The following is a 19,161-nucleotide window of genomic DNA, read 5'->3' on the forward strand; positions in this document are numbered from 1 at the left end:
CTTTGGGAAACTGCCATTTCCTGAAACCGGAAGTGGCCTCCTCAAAACCGGAAGTGGCCCTTAAACACCTTTCTCCTTGACATTTTGGCCTTTAAATTCTTTTTGCATCCATTTTAGGGACTTTTGACCTTGTTTTGACACATTTCCTGTGTAACTGAGCCATTGGCCAAAGGGGTGAAAATTTGGGTGGCCACGCCCGCCAAATGGGCCAAATTTATTTTTCAGCCATTTTACCTGTTTTGACTTCCTTTTACCAATAAAGGACCAGAGAGTTGAAAAGTGACCTGATTTCATTTTTAAAAAAGCCAAGAAACTGCTTGGGAAACTGCCATTTCCTGAAACCGGAAGTGGCCTCCTCAAAGCCGGAAGTGACCCTTAAACACCTTTCTCCTTGACATTTTGGCCTTTAAATTCTTTTTGCATCCATTTTAGGGACTTTTGATCTCGTTTGGACACATTTCCTGCATAACTGAGCCATTGGCCAAAGGGGTGAAAATTTGGGGGGCCACGCCCGCCAAATGGGCCAAATTTATTTTTCAGCCATTTTACCTGTTTTGACTTCCTTTTACCAATAAAGGACCAGAGAGTTGAAAAGTGACCTGATTTCATTTTTAAAAAGCCAAGAAACTGCTTGGGAAACTGCCATTTCCTGAAACCGGAAGTGGCCTCCTCAAAGCCGGAAGTGACCCTTAAACACCTTTCTCCTTGACATTTTGGCCTTTAAATTCTTTTTGCATCTATTTTAGGGACTTTTGATCTCGTTTGGACACATTTCCTGCATAACTGAGCCATTGGCCAAAGGGGTGAAAATTTGGGGGGCCACGCCCGCCAAATGGGCCAAATTTATTTTTCAGCCATTTTACCTGTTTTGACTTCCTTTTACCAAGAAAGGACCAGAGGGTTAAAAAGTGACCTGATTTCATTTGTAAAAAGCCAAGAAACTGCTTGGGAAACTGCCATTTCCTGGAACCGGAAGTGGCCTCCTCAAAACCGGAAGTGGCCCTAAAAACACCTTTCTCCTTGACATTTTGGCCTTTAAATTCTTTTTGCATCCATTTTAGGGACTTTTGATCTCGTTTGGACACAATTCCTGCGTAACTGAGCCATTGGCCAAAGGGGTGAAAATTTGGGGGACCACGCCCGCCAAATGGGCCAAATTTATTTTTCAGCCATTTTACCTGTTTTGACTTCCTTTTACCAAGAAAGGACCAGAGAGTTGAAAAGTGACCTGATTTCATTTGTAAAAAGCCAAGAAACTGCTTTGGGAAACTGCCATTTCCTGAAACCGGAAGTGGCCTCCTCAAAACCGGAAGTGGCCCTTAAACACCTTTCTCCTTGACATTTTGGCCTTTAAATTCTTTTTGCATCCATTTTAGGGACTTTTGACCTTGTTTTGACACATTTCCTGCGTAACTGAGCCATTGGCCAAAGGGGTGAAAATTTGGGGGACCACGCCCGCCAAATGGGCCAAATTTATTTTTCAGCCATTTTACCTGTTTTGACTTCCTTTTATCAATAAAGGACCAGAGAGTTGAAAAGTGACCTGATTTCATTTTTAAAAAGCCAAGAAACTGCTTGGGAAACTGCCATTTCCTGAAACCGGAAGTGGCCTCCTCAAAGCCGGAAGTGACCCTTAAACACCTTTCTCCTTGACATTTTGGCCTTTAAATTCTTTTTGCATCCATTTTAGGGACTTTTGATCTCGTTTGGACACATTTCCTGCATAACTGAGCCATTGGCCAAAGGGGTGAAAATTTGGGGGGCCACACCCGCCAAATGGGCCAAATTTATTTTTCAGCCATTTTACCTGTTTTGACTTCCTTTTACCAAGAAAGGACCAGAGGGTTAAAAAGTGACCTGATTTCATTTGTAAAAAGCCAAGAAACTGCTTGGGAAACTGCCATTTCCTGAAACCGGAAGTGGCCTCCTCAAAACCGGAAGTGGCCCTTAAACACCTTTCTCCTTGACATTTTGGCCTTTAAATTCTTTTTGCATCCATTTTAGGGACTTTTGATCTCGTTTGGACACATTTCCTGCATAACTGAGCCATTGGCCAAAGGGGTGAAAATTTGGGGGACCACGCCCGCCAAATGGGCCAAATTTATTTTTCAGCCATTTTACCTGTTTTGACTTCCTTTTACCAAGAAAGGACCAGAGGGTTGAAAAGTGACCTGATTTCATTTGTAAAAAGCCAAGAAACTGCTTGGGAAACTGCCATTTCCTGAAACCGGAAGTGGCCTCCTCAAAACCGGAAGTGGCCCTTAAACACCTTTCTCCTTGACATTTTGGCCTTTAAATTCTTTTTGCATCCATTTTAGGGACTTTTGATCTTGTTTGGACACATTTCCTGCGTAACTGAGCCATTGGCCAAAGGGGTGAAAATTTGGGGGGCCACGCCCGCCAAATGGGCCAAATTTATTTTTCAACCATTTTACCTGTTTTGACTTCCTTTAACCAAGAAAGGACCAGAGAGTTGAAAAGTGACCTGATTTCATTTGTAAAAAGCCAAGAAACTGCTTGGGAAACTGCCATTTCCTGAAACCGGAAGTGGCCTCCTCAAAACCGGAAGTGGTCCTTAAACACCTTTCTCCTTGACATTTTGGCCTTTAAATTCTTTTTGCATCCATTTTAGGGACTTTTGATCTCGTTTGGACACAATTCCTGCGTAACTGAGCTATTGGCCAAAGGGGTGAAAATTTGGGGGACCACGCCCGACAAAGGGGCCAAATTTATTTTTCAGCCATTTTACCTGTTTTGACTTCCTTTTACCAAGAAAGGACCAGAGGGTTGAAAAGTGACCTGATTTCATTTGTAAAAAGCCAAGAAACTGCTTTGGGAAACTGCCATTTCCTGAAACCGGAAGTGGCCTCCTCAAAACCGGAAGTGGCCCTTAAACACCTTTCTCCTTGACATTTTGGCCTTTAAATTCTTTTTGCATCCATTTTAGGGACTTTTGACCTTGTTTTGACACATTTCCTGCGTAACTGAGCCATTGGCCAAAGGGGTGAAAATTTCGGGGGCCACGCCCGCCAAATGGGCCAAATTTATTTTTCAGCCATTTTACCTGTTTTGACTTCCTTTTACCAAGAAAGGACCAGAGGGTTAAAAAGTGACCTGATTTCATTTGTAAAAAGCCAAGAAACTGCTTGGGAAACTGCCATTTCCTGGAACCGGAAGTGGCCTCCTCAAAACCGGAAGTGGCCCTAAAAACACCTTTCTCCTTGACATTTTGGCCTTTAAATTCTTTTTGCATCCATTTTAGGGACTTTTGATCTCGTTTGGACACATTTCCTGCATAACTGAGCCATTGGCCAAAGGGGTGAAAATTTGGGGGGCCACGCCCGCCAAATGGGCCAAATTTATTTTTCAGCCATTTTACCTGTTTTGACTTCCTTTAACCAAGAAAGGACCAGAGAGTTGAAAAGTGACCTGATTTCATTTGTAAAAAGCCAAGAAACTGCTTTGGGAAACTGCCATTTCCTGAAACCGGAAGTGGCCTCCTCAAAACCGGAAGTGGCCCTTAAACACCTTTCTCCTTGACATTTTGGCCTTTAAATTCTTTTTGCATCCATTTTAGGGACTTTTGATCTCGTTTGGACACATTTCCTGCGTAACTGAGCCATTGGCCAAAGGGGTGAAAATTTGGAGGGCCACGCCTGCCAAATGGGCCAAATTTATTTTTCAGCCATTTTACCTGTTTTGACTTCCTTTTACCAAGAAAGGACCAGAGAGTTGAAAAGTGACCTGATTTCATTTGTAAAAAGCCAAGAAACTGCTTGGGAAACTGCCATTTCCTGAAACCGGAAGTGGCCTCCTCAAAACCGGAAGTGGTCCTTAAACATCTTTCTCCTTGACATTTTGGCCTTTAAATTCTTTTTGCATCCATTTTAGGGACTTTTGATCTCGTTTGGACACATTTCCTGCGTAACTGAGCCATTGGCCAAAGGGGTGAAAATTTGGAGGGCCACGCCTGCCAAATGGGCCAAATTTATTTTTCAGCCATTTTACCTGTTTTGACTTCCTTTTACCAAGAAAGGACCAGAGAGTTGAAAAGTGACCTGATTTCATTTGTAAAAAGCCATGAAACTGCTTGGGAAACTGCCATTTCCTGAAACCGGAAGTGGCCTCCTCAAAACCGGAAGGGGTCCTTAAACACCTTTCTCCTTGACATTTTGGCCTTTAAATTCTTTTTGCATCCATTTTAGGGACTTTTGATCTCGTTTGGAAACAATTCCTGCGTAACTGAGCCATTGGCCAAAGGGGTGAAAATTTGGGGGACCACGCCCGCCAAATGGGCCAAATTTATTTTTCAGCCATTTTACCTGTTTTGACTTCCTTTTACCAAGAAAGGACCAGAGGGTTAAAAAGTGACCTGATTTCATTTGTAAAAAGCCAAGAAACTGCTTGGGAAACTGCCATTTCCTGAAACCGGAAGTGGCCTCCTCAAAACCGGAAGTGGCCCTTAAACACCTTTCTCCTTGACATTTTGGCCTTTAAATTCTTTTTGCATCCATTTTAGGGACTTTTGATCTCGTTTGGACACATTTCCTGCATAACTGAGCCATTGGCCAAAGGGGTGAAAATTTGGGGGGCCACGCCCGCCAAATGGGCCAAATTTATTTTTCAGCCATTTTACCTGTTTTGACTTCCTTTAACCAAGAAAGGACCAGAGAGTTGAAAAGTGACCTGATTTCATTTGTAAAAAGCCAAGAAACTGCTTGGGAAACTGCCATTTCCTGAAACCGGAAGTGGCCTCCTCAAAACCGGAAGTGGCCCTTAAACACCTTTCTCCTTGACATTTTGGCCTTTAAATTCTTTTTGCATCCATTTTAGGGACTTTTGATCTCGTTTTGGACACATTTCCTGCGTAACTGAGCCATTGGCTAAAGGGGTGAAAATTTGGAGGGCCACGCCTGCCAAATGGGCCAAATTTATTTTTCAGCCATTTTACCTGTTTTGACTTCCTTTTACCAAGAAAGGACCAGAGGGTTGAAAAGTGACCTGATTTCATTTGTAAAAAGCCAAGAAACTGCTTTGGGAAACTGCCATTTCCTGAAACCGGAAGTGGCCTCCTCAAAACCGGAAGTGGCCCTTAAACACCTTTCTCCTTGACATTTTGGCCTTTAAATTCTTTTTGCATCCATTTTAGGGACTTTTGACCTTGTTTTGACACATTTCCTGCGTAACTGAGCCTTTGGCCAAAGGGGTGAAAATTTGGGTGGCCACGCCCGCCAAATGGGCCAAATTTATTTTTCAGCCATTTTACCTGTTTTGACTTCCTTTTACCAATAAAGGACCAGAGAGTTGAAAAGTGACCTGATTTCATTTTTAAAAAGCCAAGAAACTGCTTGGGAAACTGCCATTTCCTGAAACCGGAAGTGGCCTCCTCAAAGCCGGAAGTGACCCTTAAACACCTTTCTCCTTGACATTTTGGCCTTTAAATTCTTTTTGCATCCATTTTAGGGACTTTTGATCTCGTTTGGACACATTTCCTGCATAACTGAGCCATTGGCCAAAGGGGTGAAAATTTGGGGGGCCACGCCCGCCAAATGGGCCAAATTTATTTTTCAGCCATTTTACCTGTTTTGACTTCCTTTTACCAAGAAAGGACCAGAGGGTTGAAAAGTGACCTGATTTCATTTGTAAAAAGCCAAGAAACTGCTTGGGAAACTGCCATTTCCTGAAACCGGAAGTGGCCTCCTCAAAACCGGAAGTGGCCCTTAAACACCTTTCTCCTTGACATTTTGGCCTTTAAATTCTTTTTGCATCCATTTTAGGGACTTTTGATCTCGTTTGGACACATGTCCTGCGTAACTGAGCCATTGGCCAAAGGGGTGAAAATTTGGAGGGCCACGCCTGCCAAATGGGCCAAATTTATTTTTCAGCCATTTTACCTGCTTTGACTTCCTTTTACCAAGAAAGGACCAGAGAGTTGAAAAGTGACCTGATTTCATTTGTAAAAAGCCATGAAACTGCTTGGGAAACTGCCATTTCCTGAAACCGGAAGTGGCCTCCTCAAAACCGGAAGGGGTCCTTAAACACCTTTCTCCTTGACATTTTGGCCTTTAAATTCTTTTTGCATCCATTTTAGGGACTTTTGATCTCGTTTGGACACAATTCCTGCGTAACTGAGCCATTGGCCAAAGGGGTGAAAATTTGGGGGACCACGCCCGCCAAATGGGCCAAATTTATTTTTCAGCCATTTTACCTGTTTTGACTTCCTTTTACCAAGAAAGGACCAGAGGGTTGAAAAGTGACCTGATTTCATTTGTAAAAAGCCAAGAAACTGCTTTGGGAAACTGCCATTTCCTGAAACCGGAAGTGGCCTCCTCAAAACCGGAAGTGGCCCTTAAACACCTTTCTCCTTGACATTTTGGCCTTTAAATTCTTTTTGCATCCATTTTAGGGACTTTTGACCTTGTTTTGACACATTTCCTGCGTAACTGAGCCATTGGCCAAAGGGGTGAAAATTTGGGTGGCCACGCCCGCCAAATGGGCCAAATTTATTTTTCAGCCATTTTACCTGTTTTGACTTCCTTTTACCAATAAAGGACCAGAGAGTTGAAAAGTGACCTGATTTCATTTTTAAAAAGCCAAGAAACTGCTTGGGAAACTGCCATTTCCTGAAACCGGAAGTGGCCTCCTCAAAGCCGGAAGTGACCCTTAAACACCTTTCTCCTTGACATTTTGGCCTTTAAATTCTTTTTGCATCCATTTTAGGGACTTTTGATCTCGTTTGGACACATTTCCTGCATAACTGAGCCATTGGCCAAAGGGGTGAAAATTTGGGGGGCCACACCCGCCAAATGGGCCAAATTTATTTTTCAGCCATTTTACCTGTTTTGACTTCCTTTTACCAAGAAAGGACCACAGGGTTAAAAAGTGACCTGATTTCATTTGTAAAAAGCCAAGAAACTGCTTGGGAAACTGCCATTTCCTGAAACCGGAAGTGGCCTCCTCAAAACCGGAAGTGGCCCTTAAACACCTTTCTCCTTGACATTTTGGCCTTTAAATTCTTTTTGCATCCATTTTAGGGACTTTTGATCTCGTTTGGACACATTTCCTGCATAACTGAGCCATTGGCCAAAGGGGTGAAAATTTGGGGGGCCACGCCCGCCAAATGGGCCAAATTTATTTTTCAGCCATTTTACCTGTTTTGACTTCCTTTTACCAAGAAAGGACCAGAGGGTTGAAAAGTGACCTGATTTCATTTGTAAAAAGCCAAGAAACTGCTTTGGGAAACTGCCATTTCCTGAAACCGGAAGTGGCCTCCTCAAAACCGGAAGGGGTCCTTAAACACCTTTCTCCTTGACATTTTGGCCTTTAAATTCTTTTTGCATCCATTTTAGGGACTTTTGATCTCGTTTGGACACAATTCCTGCGTAACTGAGCCATTGGCCAAAGGGGTGAAAATTTGGGGGACCACGCCCGCCAAATGGGCCAAATTTATTTTTCAGCCATTTTACCTGTTTTGACTTCCTTTTACCAAGAAAGGACCAGAGGGTTGAAAAGTGACCTGATTTCATTTGTAAAAAGCCAAGAAACTGCTTTGGGAAACTGCCATTTCCTGAAACCGGAAGTGGCCTCCTCAAAACCGGAAGTGGCCCTTAAACACCTTTCTCCTTGACATTTTGGCCTTTAAATTCTTTTTGCATCCATTTTAGGGACTTTTGACCTTGTTTTGACACATTTCCTGCGTAACTGAGCCATTGGCCAAAGGGGTGAAAATTTGGGTGGCCACGCCCGCCAAATGGGCCAAATTTATTTTTCAGCCATTTTACCTGTTTTGACTTCCTTTTACCAATAAAGGACCAGAGAGTTGAAAAGTGACCTGATTTCATTTTTAAAAAGCCAAGAAACTGCTTGGGAAACTGCCATTTCCTGAAACCGGAAGTGGCCTCCTCAAAGCCGGAAGTGACCCTTAAACACCTTTCTCCTTGACATTTTGGCCTTTAAATTCTTTTTGCATCCATTTTAGGGACTTTTGATCTCGTTTGGACACATTTCCTGCATAACTGAGCCATTGGCCAAAGGGGTGAAAATTTGGGGGGCCACACCCGCCAAATGGGCCAAATTTATTTTTCAGCCATTTTACCTGTTTTGACTTCCTTTTACCAAGAAAGGACCAGAGGGTTAAAAAGTGACCTGATTTCATTTGTAAAAAGCCAAGAAACTGCTTGGGAAACTGCCATTTCCTGAAACCGGAAGTGGCCTCCTCAAAACCGGAAGTGGCCCTTAAACACCTTTCTCCTTGACATTTTGGCCTTTAAATTCTTTTTGCATCCATTTTAGGGACTTTTGAACTCGTTTGGACACATTTCCTGCATAACTGAGCCATTGGCCAAAGGGGTGAAAATTTGGGGGGCCACGCCCGCCAAATGGGCCAAATTTATTTTTCAGCCATTTTACCTGTTTTTACTTCCTTTTACCAAGAAAGGACCAGAGGGTTGAAAAGTGACCTGATTTCATTTGTAAAAAGCCAAGAAACTGCTTGGGAAACTGCCATTTCCTGAAACCGGAAGTGGCCTCCTCAAAACCGGAAGTGGCCCTTAAACACCTTTCTCCTTGACATTTTGGCCTTTAAATTCTTTTTGCATCCATTTTAGGGACTTTTGATCTTGTTTGGACACATTTCCTGCGTAACTGAGCCATTGGCCAAAGGGGTGAAAATTTGGGGGGCCACGCCCGCCAAATGGGCCAAATTTATTTTTCAGCCATTTTACCTGTTTTGACTTCCTTTTACCAAGAAAGGACCAGAGGGTTGAAAAGTGACCTGATTTCATTTGTAAAAAGCCAAGAAACTGCTTTGGGAAACTGCCATTTCCTGAAACCGGAAGTGGCCTCCTCAAAACCGGAAGTGGCCCTTAAACACCTTTCTCCTTGACATTTTGGCCTTTAAATTCTTTTTGCATCCATTTTAGGGACTTTTGACCTTGTTTTGACACATTTCCTACGTAACTGAGCCATTGGCCAAAGGGGTGAAAATTTGGGGGGCCACGCCCGCCAAATGGGCCAAATTTATTTTTCAGCCATTTTACCTGTTTTGACTTCCTTTTACCAATAAAGGACCAGAGAGTTGAAAAGTGACCTGATTTCATTTTTAAAAAGCCAAGAAACTGCTTGGGAAACTGCCATTTCCTGAAACCGGAAGTGGCCTCCTCAAAGCCGGAAGTGACCCTTAAACACCTTTCTCCTTGACATTTTGGCCTTTAAATTCTTTTTGCATCCATTTTAGGGACTTTTGATCTCATTTGGACACATTTCCTGCATAACTGAGCCATTGGCCAAAGGGGTGAAAATTTGGGGGGCCACGCCTGCCAAATTGGCCAAATTTATTTTTCAGCCATTTTACCTGTTTTGACTTCCTTTTACCAAGAAAGGACCAGAGGGTTAAAAAGTGACCTGATTTCATTTGTAAAAAGCCAAGAAACTGCTTGGGAAACTGCCATTTCCTGGAACCGGAAGTGGCCTCCTCAAAACCGGAAGTGGCCCTTAAACACCTTTCTCCTTGACATTTTGGCCTTTAAATTCTTTTTGCATCCATTTTAGGGACTTTTGATCTCGTTTGGACACATTTCCTGCGTAACTGAGCCATTGGCCAAAGGAGTGAAAATTTGGGGGGCCACGCCCACCAAATGGGCCAAATTTATTTTTCGGCCATTTTACCTGTTTTGACTTCCTTTTACCAAGAAGGGACCAGAGGGTTGAAAAGTGACCTGATTTCATTTGTAAAAAGCCAAGAAACTGCTTGGGAAACTGCCATTTCCTGAAACCGGAAGTGGCCTCCTCAAAACCGGAAGTGGCCCTTAAACACCTTTCTCCTTGACATTTTGGCCTTTAAATTCTTTTTGCATCCATTTTAGGGACTTTTGATCTCGTTTGGACACATTTCCTGCGTATCTGAGCCATTGGCCAAAGGAGTGAAAATTTGGGGGGCCACGCCCGCCAAAAGGGCCAAATTTATTTTTCAGCCATTTTACCTGTTTTGACTTCCTTTGACCAAGAAAGGATCAGAGGGTTGAAAAGTGACCTGATTTCATTTGTAAAAAGCCAAGAAACTGCTTGGGAAACTGCCATTTCCTGAAACCGGAAGTGGCCTCCTCAAAACCGGAAGTGGCCCTTAAACACCTTTCTCCTTGACATTTTGGTCTTTAAATTCTTTTTACATCCATTTTAGGGACTTTTGATCTCGTTTGGACACATTTCCTGCATAACTGAGCCATTGGCCAAAGGAGTGAAAATTTGGGGGGCCACGCCCGCCAAATGGGCCAAATTTATTTTTCAGCCATTTTACCTGTTTTGACTTCCTTTTACCAAGAAAGGACCAGAGGGTTAAAAAGTGACCTGATTTCATTTGTAAAAAGCCAAGAAACTGCTTGGGAAACTGCCATTTCCTGAAACCGGAAGTGGCCTCCTCAAAACCGGAAGAGGCCCTTAAACACCTTTCTCCTTGACATTTTGGCCTTTAAATTCTTTTTGCATCCATTTTAGGGACTTTTGATCTCGTTTGGACACAATTCCTGCCTAACTGAGCCATTGGCCAAAAGGGATGAAAATTTGGGGGGCCACGCCCTCCAAATGGGCCAAATTTATTTTTCAGCCATTTTACCTGTTTTGACTTCCTTTTACCAAGAAAGGACCAGAGGGTTGAAAAGTGACCTGATTTCACTTGTAAAAAGCCAAGAAACTGCTTGGGAAACTGCCATTTCCTGAAACCGGAAGTGGCCTCCTCAAAACCGGAAGTGGCCCTTAAACACCTTTCTCCTTGACATTTTGGTCTTTAAATTCTTTTTGCATCCATTTTAGGAACTTTTGATCTCGTTTGGACAGATTTCCTGCGTAACTGAGCCATTGGCCAAAGGGGTGAAAATTTGGGGGGCCACGCCCGCCAAATGGGCCAAATTTATTTTTCAGCCATTTTACCTGTTTTGACTTCCTTTTACCAAGAAAGGACCAGAGGGTTGAAAAGTGACCTGATTTCATTTGTAAAAAGCCAAGAAACTGCTTGGGAAACTGCCATTTCCTGAAACCGGAAGTGGCCTCCTCAAAACCGGAAGTGGCCCTTAAACACCTTTCTCCTTGACATTTTGGCCTTTAAATTCTTTTTGCATCCATGTTAGGGACTTTTGATCTCGTTTGTATACATTTCCTGCCTAACTGAGCCATTGGCCAAAGGGGTGAAAATTTGGGGGGCCACGCCCTCCAAATGGGCCAAATTTATTTTTCAGACATTTTTCCTGTTTTGACTTCCTTTTACCAAGAAAGGACCAGAGGGGTGAAAAGTGACCTGATTTCATTTGTAAAAAGCCAAGAAACTGCTTGGGAAACTGCCATTTCCTGAAACCGGAAGTGGCCTCCTCAAAACCGGAAGTGGCCCTTAAACACCTTTCTCCTTGACATTTTGGCCTTTAAATTCTTTTTGCATCCATTTTAGGGACTTTTGATCTCGTTTGGACACATTTCCTGCGTATCTGAGCCATTGGCCAAAGGAGTGAAAATTTGGGGGGCCACGCCCGCCAAAAGGGCCAAATTTATTTTTCAGCCATTTTACCTGTTTTGACTTCCTTTGACCAAGAAAGGATCAGAGGGTTGAAAAGTGACCTGATTTCATTTGTAAAAAGCCAAGAAACTGCTTGGGAAACTGCCATTTCCTGAAACCGGAAGTGGCCTCCTCAAAACCGGAAGTGGCCCTTAAACACCTTTCTCCTTGACATTTTGGTCTTTAAATTCTTTTTACATCCATTTTAGGGACTTTTGATCTCGTTTGGACACATTTCCTGCATAACTGAGCCATTGGCCAAAGGAGTGAAAATTTGGGGGGCCACGCCCGCCAAATGGGCCAAATTTATTTTTCAGCCATTTTACCTGTTTTGACTTCCTTTTACCAAGAAAGGACCAGAGGGTTAAAAAGTGACCTGATTTCATTTGTAAAAAGCCAAGAAACTGCTTGGGAAACTGCCATTTCCTGAAACCGGAAGTGGCCTCCTCAAAACCGGAAGAGGCCCTTAAACACCTTTCTCCTTGACATTTTGGCCTTTAAATTCTTTTTGCATCCATTTTAGGGACTTTTGATCTCGTTTGGACACAATTCCTGCCTAACTGAGCCATTGGCCAAAAGGGATGAAAATTTGGGGGGCCACGCCCTCCAAATGGGCCAAATTTATTTTTCAGCCATTTTACCTGTTTTGACTTCCTTTTACCAAGAAAGGACCAGAGGGTTGAAAAGTGACCTGATTTCACTTGTAAAAAGCCAAGAAACTGCTTGGGAAACTGCCATTTCCTGAAACCGGAAGTGGCCTCCTCAAAACCGGAAGTGGCCCTTAAACACCTTTCTCCTTGACATTTTGGTCTTTAAATTCTTTTTGCATCCATTTTAGGAACTTTTGATCTCGTTTGGACAGATTTCCTGCGTAACTGAGCCATTGGCCAAAGGGGTGAAAATTTGGGGGGCCACGCCCGCCAAATGGGCCAAATTTATTTTTCAGCCATTTTACCTGTTTTGACTTCCTTTTACCAAGAAAGGACCAGAGGGTTGAAAAGTGACCTGATTTCATTTGTAAAAAGCCAAGAAACTGCTTGGGAAACTGCCATTTCCTGAAACCGGAAGTGGCCTCCTCAAAACCGGAAGTGGCCCTTAAACACCTTTCTCCTTGACATTTTGGCCTTTAAATTCTTTTTGCATCCATGTTAGGGACTTTTGATCTCGTTTGTATACATTTCCTGCCTAACTGAGCCATTGGCCAAAGGGGTGAAAATTTGGGGGGCCACGCCCTCCAAATGGGCCAAATTTATTTTTCAGACATTTTTCCTGTTTTGACTTCCTTTTACCAAGAAAGGACCAGAGGGGTGAAAAGTGACCTGATTTCATTTGTAAAAAGCCAAGAAACTGCTTGGGAAACTGCCATTTCCTGAAACCGGAAGTGGCCTCCTCAAAACCGGAAGTGGCCCTTAAACACCTTTCTCCTTGACATTTTGGCCTTTAAATTCTTTTTGCATCCATTTTAGGGACTTTTGATCTCGTTTGGACACATTTCCTGCGTAACTGAGCCATTGGCCAAAGGGGTGAAAATTTGGGGGGCCATGCCCGCCAAATGGGCCAAATTTATTTTTCAGCCATTTTACCTGTTTTGACTTCCTTTTACCAATAAAGGACCAGAGAGATGAAAAGTGACCTGATTTCATTTGTAAAAAGCCAAGAAACTGCTTGGGAAACTGCCATTTCCTGAAACCGGAAGTGGCCTCCTCAAAACCGGAAGTGGCCCTTAAACACCTTTCTCCTTGACATTTTGGCCTTTAAATTCTTTTTGCATCCATTTTAGGGACTTTTGATCTCGTTTGGACACATTTCCTGCCAAACTGAGCCATTGGCCAAAGGGGTAAAAGTTTGGGGGGCCACGCCCTCCAAATGGGCCAAATTTATTTTTCAGCCATTTTAACTGTTTTGACTTCCTTTTACCAATAAAGGACCAGAGAGTTGAAAAGTGACCTGATTTCATTTGTAAAAAGCCAAGAAACTGCTTGGGAAACTGCCATTTCCTGAAACCGGAAGTGGCCTCCTCAAAACTGGAAGTGGCCCTTAAACACCTTTCTCTTTGACATTTTGGCCTTTAAATTCTTTTTGCATCCATTTTAGGGACTTTTGATCTCGTTTGGACACATTTCCTGCGTAACTGAGCCATTGGCCAAAGGGGTGAAATTTTTGGGGGGCCATGCCCGCCAAATGGGCCAAATTTATTTTTCAGCCATTTTACCTGTTTTGACTTCCTTTTACCAAGAAAGGACCAGAGAGTTGAAAAGTGACCTGATTTCATTTGTAAAAAGCCAAGAAACTGCTTGGGAAACTGCCATTTCTTGAAACCGAAAGTGGCCTCCTCAAAACCGGAAGTGGCCCTTAAACACTTTTCTCCTTGACATTTTGGCCTTTAAATTCTTTTTGCATCCATTTTAGGGACTTTTGATCTCGTTTGGACACATTTCCTGCGTAACTGAGCCATTGGCCAAAGGGGTGAAATTTTTGGGGGGCCATGCCCGCCAAATGGGCCAAATTTATTTTTCAGCCATTTTACCTGTTTTGACTTCCTTTTAACAAGAAAGGACCAGAGAGTTGAAAAGTGACCTGATTTCATTTGTAAAAAGCCAAGAAACTGCTCAGGAAACTGCCATTTCTTGAAACCGAAAGTGGCCTCCTCAAAACCGGAAGTGGCCCTTAAACACTTTTCTCCTTGACATTTTGGCCTTTAAATTCTTTTTGCATCCATTTTAGGGACTTTTGATCTCGTTTGGACACATTTCCTGCGTAACTGAGCCATTGGCCAAAGGGGTGAAAATTTGGGGAGTCACGCCCGCCAAATGGGCCAAATTTATTTTTCAGCCATTTTACCTGTTTTGAATTCCTTTTAACAAGAAAGGACCAGAGAGTTGAAAAGTGACCTGATTTCATTTGTAAAAAGCCAAGAAACTGCTCGGGAAACTGCCATTTCCTGAAACCGGAAGTGGCCTCCTCAAAACCGGAAGTGGCCCTTAAACACCTTTCTCCTTGACATTTTGGCCTTTAAATTCTTTTTGCATCCATTTTAGGGACTTTTGATCTCGTTTGGACACATTTCCTGCGTATCTGAGCCATTGGCCAAAGGGGTGAAAATTTGGGGGGCCACGCCCGCCAAATGGGCCAAATTTATTTTTCAGCTATTTTACCTGTTTTGACTTCCTTTTACCAAGAAAGGACCAGAGGGTTGAAAAGTGACCTGATTTCATTTGTAAAAAGCCAAGAAACTGCTTGGGAAACTGCCATTTCCTGAAACCGGAAGTGGCCTCCTCAAAACCGGAAGTGGCCCTTAAACACCTTTCTTCTTGACATTTTGGCCTTTAAATTCTTTTTGCATCCATTTTAGGGACTTTTGATCTCGTTTGGACACATTTCCTGCGTAACTGAGCCATTGGCCAAAGGGGTGAAAATTTGGGGGGCCACGCCCGCCAAATGGGCCAAATTTATTTTTCAGCCATTTTACCTGTTTTGAATTCCTTTTAACAAGAAAGGACCAGAGAGTTGAAAAGTGACCTGATTTCATTTGTAAAAAGCCAAGAAACTGCTCGGGAAACTGCCATTTCCTGAAACCGGAAGTGGCCTCCTCAAAACCGGAAGTGGCCCTTAAACACCTTTCTCCTTGACATTTTGGCCTTTAAATTCTTTTTGCATCCATTTTAGGGACTTTTGATCTCGTTTGGACACATTTCCTGCGTAACTGAGCCATTGGCCAAAGGGGTGAAAATTTGGGGGGCCACGCCCGCCAAATGGGCCAAATTTATTTTTCGGCCATTTTACCTGTTTTGACTTCCTTTTACCAAGCAAGGACCAGAGGGTTGAAAAGTGACCTGATTTCATTTGTAAAAAGCCAAGAAACTGCTTGGGAAACTGCCATTTCCTGAAACCGGAAGTGGCCTCCTCAAAACCGGAAGTGGCCCTTAAACACCTTTCTCCTTGACATTTTGGCCTTTAAATTCTTTTTGCATCCATTTTAGGGACTTTTGATCTCGTTTGGACACATTTCCTGCGTATCTGAGCCATTGGCCAAAGGAGTGAAAATTTGGGGGGCCACGCCCGCCAAAAGGGCCAAATTTATTTTTCAGCCATTTTACCTGTTTTGACTTCCTTTTACCAAGAAAGGATCAGAGGGTTGAAAAGTGACCTGATTTCATTTGTAAAAAGCCAAGAAACTGCTTGGGAAACTGCCATTTCCTGAAACCGGAAGTGGCCTCCTCAAAACCGGAAGTGGCCCTTAAACACCTTTCTCCTTGACATTTTGGTCTTTAAATTCTTTTTGCATCCATTTTAGGGACTTTTGATCTCGTTTGGACACATTTCCTGCATAACTGAGCCATTGGCCAAAGGGGTGAAAATTTGGGGGGCCACGCCCGCCAAATGGGCCAAATTTATTTTTCAGCCATTTTACCTGTTTTGACTTCCTTTTACCAAGAAAGGATCAGAGGGTTAAAAAGTGACCTGATTTCATTTGTAAAAAGCCAAGAAACTGCTTGGGAAACTGCCATTTCCTGAAACCGGAAGTGGCCTCCTCAAAACCGGAAGAGGCCCTTAAACACCTTTCTCCTTGACATTTTGGCCTTTAAATTCTTTTTGCATCCATTTTAGGGACTTTTGATCTCGTTTGGACACATTTCCTGCGTAACTGAGCCATTGGCCAAAGGGGTGAAAATTTGGGGGGCCACGCCCGCCAAATGGGCCAAATTTATTTTTCAGCCATTTTACCTGTTTTGAATTCCTTTTAACAAGAAAGGACCAGAGAGTTGAAAAGTGACCTGATTTCATTTGTAAAAAGCCAAGAAACTGCTCGGGAAACTGCCATTTCCTGAAACCGGAAGTGGCCTCCTCAAAACCGGAAGTGGCCCTTAAACACCTTTCTCCTTGACATTTTGGCCTTTAAATTCTTTTTGCATCCATTTTAGGGACTTTTGATCTCGTTTGGACACATTTCCTGCGTAACTGAGCCATTGGCCAAAGGGGTGAAAATTTGGGGGGCCACGCCCGCCAAATGGGCCAAATTTATTTTTCGGCCATTTTACCTGTTTTGACTTCCTTTTACCAAGCAAGGACCAGAGGGTTGAAAAGTGACCTGATTTCATTTGTAAAAAGCCAAGAAACTGCTTGGGAAACTGCCATTTCCTGAAACCGGAAGTGGCCTCCTCAAAACCGGAAGTGGCCCTTAAACACCTTTCTCCTTGACATTTTGGCCTTTAAATTCTTTTTGCATCCATTTTAGGGACTTTTGATCTCGTTTGGACACATTTCCTGCGTATCTGAGCCATTGGCCAAAGGAGTGAAAATTTGGGGGGCCACGCCCGCCAAAAGGGCCAAATTTATTTTTCAGCCATTTTACCTGTTTTGACTTCCTTTTACCAAGAAAGGATCAGAGGGTTGAAAAGTGACCTGATTTCATTTGTAAAAAGCCAAGAAACTGCTTGGGAAACTGCCATTTCCTGAAACCGGAAGTGGCCTCCTCAAAACCGGAAGTGGCCCTTAAACACCTTTCTCCTTGACATTTTGGTCTTTAAATTCTTTTTGCATCCATTTTAGGGACTTTTGATCTCGTTTGGACACAATTCCTGCCTAACTGAGCCATTGGCCAAAGGGATGAAAATTTGGGGGGCCACGCCCTCCAAATGGGCCAAATTTATTTTTCAGCCATTTTACCTGTTTTGACTTCCTTTTACCAAGAAAGGACCAGAGGGTTGAAAAGTGACCTGATTTCACTTGTAAAAAGCCAAGAAACTGCTTGGGAAACTGCCATTTCCTGAAACCGGAAGTGGCCTCCTCAAAACCGGAAGTGGCCCTTAAACACCTTTCTCCTTGACATTTTGGTCTTTAAATTCTTTTTGCATCCATTTTAGGAACTTTTGATCTCGTTTGGACAGATTTCCTGTGTAACTGAGCCATTGGCCAAAGGGGTGAAAATTTGGGGGGCCACGCCCGCCAAATGGGCCAAATTTATTTTTCAGCCATTTTACCTGTTTTGACTTCCTTTTACCAAGAAAGGACCAGAGGGTTGAAAAGTGACCTGATTTCTTTTGTAAAAAGCCAAGAAACTGCTTGGGAAACTGCCATTTCCTGAAACCGGAAGTGGCCTCCTCAAAACCGGAACAGGCCCTTAAACACCTTTCTCCTTGACATTTTGGCCTTTAAATTCTTTTTGCATCCATTTTAGGGACTTTTGATCTCGTTTGGACACATTTCCTGCGTAACTGAGCCATTGGCCAAAGGGGTGAAAATTTGGGGGGCCACGCCCGCCAAATGGGCCAAATTTATTTTTCAGCCATTTTACCTGTTTTGAATTCCTTTTAACAAGAAAGGACCAGAGAGTTGAAAAGTGACCTGATTTCATTTGTAAAAAGCCAAGAAACTGCTCGGGAAACTGCCATTTCCTGAAACCGGAAGTGGCCTCCTCAAAACCGGAAGTGGCCCTTAAACACCTTTCTCCTTGACATTTTGGCCTTTAAATTCTTTTTGCATCCATTTTAGGGACTTTTGATCTCGTTTGGACACATTTCCTGCGTAACTGAGCCATTGGCCAAAGGGGTGAAAATTTGGGGGGCCACGCCCGCCAAATGGGCCAAATTTATTTTTCGGCCATTTTACCTGTTTTGACTTCCTTTTACCAAGCAAGGACCAGAGGGTTGAAAAGTGACCTGATTTCATTTGTAAAAAGCCAAGAAACTGCTTGGGAAACTGCCATTTCCTGAAACCGGAAGTGGCCTCCTCAAAACCGGAAGTGGCCCTTAAACACCTTTCTCCTTGACATTTTGGCCTTTAAATTCTTTTTGCATCCATTTTAGGGACTTTTGATCTCGTTTGGACACATTTCCTGCGTATCTGAGCCATTGGCCAAAGGAGTGAAAATTTGGGGGGCCACGCCCGCCAAAAGGGCCAAATTTATTTTTCAGCCATTTTACCTGTTTTGACTTCCTTTTACCAAGAAAGGATCAGAGGGTTGAAAAGTGACCTGATTTCATTTGTAAAAAGCCAAGAAACTGCTTGGGAAACTGCCATTTCCTGAAACCGGAAGTGGCCTCCTCAAAACCGGAAGTGGCCCTTAAACACCTTTCTCCTTGACATTTTGGTCTTTAAATTCTTTTTGCATCCATTTTAGGGACTTTTGATCTCGTTTGGACACAATTCCTGCCTAACTGAGCCATTGGCCAAAGGGATGAAAATTTGGGGGGCCACGCCCTCCAAATGGGCCAAATTTATTTTTCAGCCATTTTACCTGTTTTGACTTCCTTTTACCAAGAAAGGACCAGAGGGTTGAAAAGTGACCTGATTTCACTTGTAAAAAGCCAAGAAACTGCTTGGGAAACTGCCATTTCCTGAAACCGAAAGTGGCCTCCTCAAAACCGGAAGTGGCCCTTAAACACCTTTCTCCTTGACATTTTGGTCTTTAAATTCTTTTTGCATCCATTTTAGGAACTTTTGATCTCGTTTGGACAGATTTCCTGTGTAACTGAGCCATTGGCCAAAGGGGTGAAAATTTGGGGGGCCACGCCCGCCAAATGGGCCAAATTTATTTTTCAGCCATTTTACCTGTTTTGACTTCCTTTTACCAAGAAAGGACCAGAGGGTTGAAAAGTGACCTGATTTCTTTTGTAAAAAGC

The sequence above is a fragment of the Aquarana catesbeiana genome, linkage group LG08, assembly GCF_042186555.1.
Source record: "Aquarana catesbeiana isolate 2022-GZ linkage group LG08, ASM4218655v1, whole genome shotgun sequence".
Lineage (NCBI taxonomy): Eukaryota > Metazoa > Chordata > Amphibia > Anura > Ranidae > Aquarana > Aquarana catesbeiana.